Below are 2457 nucleotides of genomic sequence, written 5' to 3'. Positions count from 1 at the left end.
GAGTTAGTATCACAGTCCCTTACCAATGAGCTACTAACTTCCACACTCACACACACAAACACTTTTTTTATTTAGGTGAAATATATCTCCTAAAAATGAGGGACGATTTTCTTTAAACTAGAGAATTCAAGGTATTATTGGTTAAGAATTCCAGTATAAGGGTATAATGTTAAATGATTTTTTTCTTTATCAATAAATCATTTTTGGAAGAAATAATTAAGCAAAATAAATTATAAAATTACTTTAAGGCTTCTTATAGACATATAAAAAATATTTTCAACTCTTTTGGATTTGAACTTTCCACTCTCTGCAAATGTTGATACTTGAAACCTATATATTTTTTTTATTCAAAAAACATTACAAATGTAAATTCTTAACTTCTTAACTAGAAAGGCATAGATTTCGGTTTTAAATATTAATAAATCTTTGAGTGAAATATTCTCCACAATTTTGATTGTCGTTCTCAAATTCCTCGATTTTTTGGATTTTAGAATTATTGGGGGAGAGAGGGATGATTTATCCCGAACTGTATTCATGCCACTTAGCCGCTTTCTGATCAAAACTCCTTTTAATGTGTATTTCTGGCTTTAGTACAACCAAGTCAGGACTTGATCTGCTATCTCGAATCATTCTTGTCCTTCCTCAGCTGTCTCTTTCGGATATCACCATTTTTAAAATACTGCACTAAACTTTCGAATCGCCTCGCGTAGTTATCTTTCGGAATCTAAGGCGTAGCCTCAATAAAGAGCCAGAAGAGACCATTAGGTAGACATCTTATATCTCTTGTCCAGTGGCAGATGTGTTTCGTCCGATAAAGGCGAAAGATACCAAAGTAATCGTAACAAAAACTGCTCAGCTTATATTCACAATAAATAAGTATTATTGTAGTTTGCATCTTGACAGACGGTCAGTTTTCATAGGCGTCTTTGACCATATAGAGGTGCTATTTTTTGAACTGGGATTATTTAAAAAAAATGTTCAGCATTTACAAGGAGGTACTAGTTTTGATTTTTGATCAGTAAAATCATGAATTACTTCTTGGAAATCTATTCCTGTATGTATATCATTCTAAAGAGATATCAGTGATAAACTGCTCAACCTATCTTGAAGCAATCGTACATCTCATTCTTGAAGATTAGAGAAGCTAGGAACCCCAGTGAATCGCTAGGTCCTAGGATAAAGATAAAGATGGCGCTGTTACTCACAATATGGAATCCGATTTTTTACCATTATAATCTCTATGCCGCAGAGAATGTATTAGTTACTTTTTGACGTTTACAATATCGTCCCTGGGTTTCTGACATTTACTGATCAGTTTTCAAAGCGTTATTTAGATCTAAAACTAGCAACATATAAAGTTTTAGATCATGTATCACCATCCTAATCTCTTAGCACGACCTCTACACAGTCCCGGCCATCCCTACAATCCTCTTCCAAGGTTGAAACGGTAGTGGACCCGAGATCTTTTAGCTATGGGCCAACTTCTCCAATCAAGTCTTGGGCGTATACGGCTCTTATTCAGTCTCCATTGGCTTCTAATACCAGTGAGGTGGCTGAGAGAGAAGTGCTGGGATCTCTTAGAGCCTTCCATACGAGAGATATGGTTCTGAATTCCCAAGCCTGAATGTAAATATTGTATATAGGTTCGAATACGTGTCAAGATTGAATTATTTTTTACTATTAAATAAACAGTTGTATAATTTGTAAAATGGGGGGGTTGCCTCCCCCCCTCCCTAGTTGTTATTAAATGAACAGTTGTATTATTTATAAAATGGGGGTTAGTACCCCCCTGGTACTGGTACTAGTATTTGGTGGGTGGAACAAGTCAGGTAAATGGGCCTAATGATCCTTTATGCCACCCCCTGACGGCTACCTAAGTTGCCGCCGTGTACTAACCAAGGTGGGAGTGTCAAGATTCATTCCTCGGGACCGCCGAAAAATGAATGTTAACTGCTCCAGGTGGGAATCGAATCCACAAAGTTCCGAACCGAGCGCACCGGCCGTCCCGTCCCTTAGTACCTCCCCCCTCCCCCCCGTTAGTTGTTATTATTATTTTTATAATTTTATTCTATTTTTTATACTTGTTTCATTATTTTGCTTTGTATATAATTATAAGAGATCTGATACTCATCGCCTATCATTGTGGCTGCTTGTTTTAATATTCTTGAATTAAAAATAAATGTTGGAGAAAAAATGGTTGAAAGCCGAAGCGCGGACGTGGTTCCCATGTTTTTTGCTACCAAATGGAAAATAGAAATAAATATTTATGTTTTGAAATTATTTTCCTTCGCGATTCAAACTGAACAGTTTTTTTTTTTTAAAAAGTAATTAGTCCTTTGTGTTTTTTCACATAAACTTTCAGTTAATCCTCATAAATTGGTCCTGACGTTTCGCCTCACTTTGCAGGGCTTCATATGATACAAATATGAAAAATCAACAAATCGAAATAAAAATTTA

Source organism: Halyomorpha halys, unplaced genomic scaffold (genome assembly GCF_000696795.3).
Source record: "Halyomorpha halys isolate HHAL.00 unplaced genomic scaffold, Hhal_1.1 Scaffold220.1, whole genome shotgun sequence".
Taxonomy (NCBI): domain Eukaryota; kingdom Metazoa; phylum Arthropoda; class Insecta; order Hemiptera; family Pentatomidae; genus Halyomorpha; species Halyomorpha halys.
Note: the sequence above shows the minus strand (reverse complement) of the source record.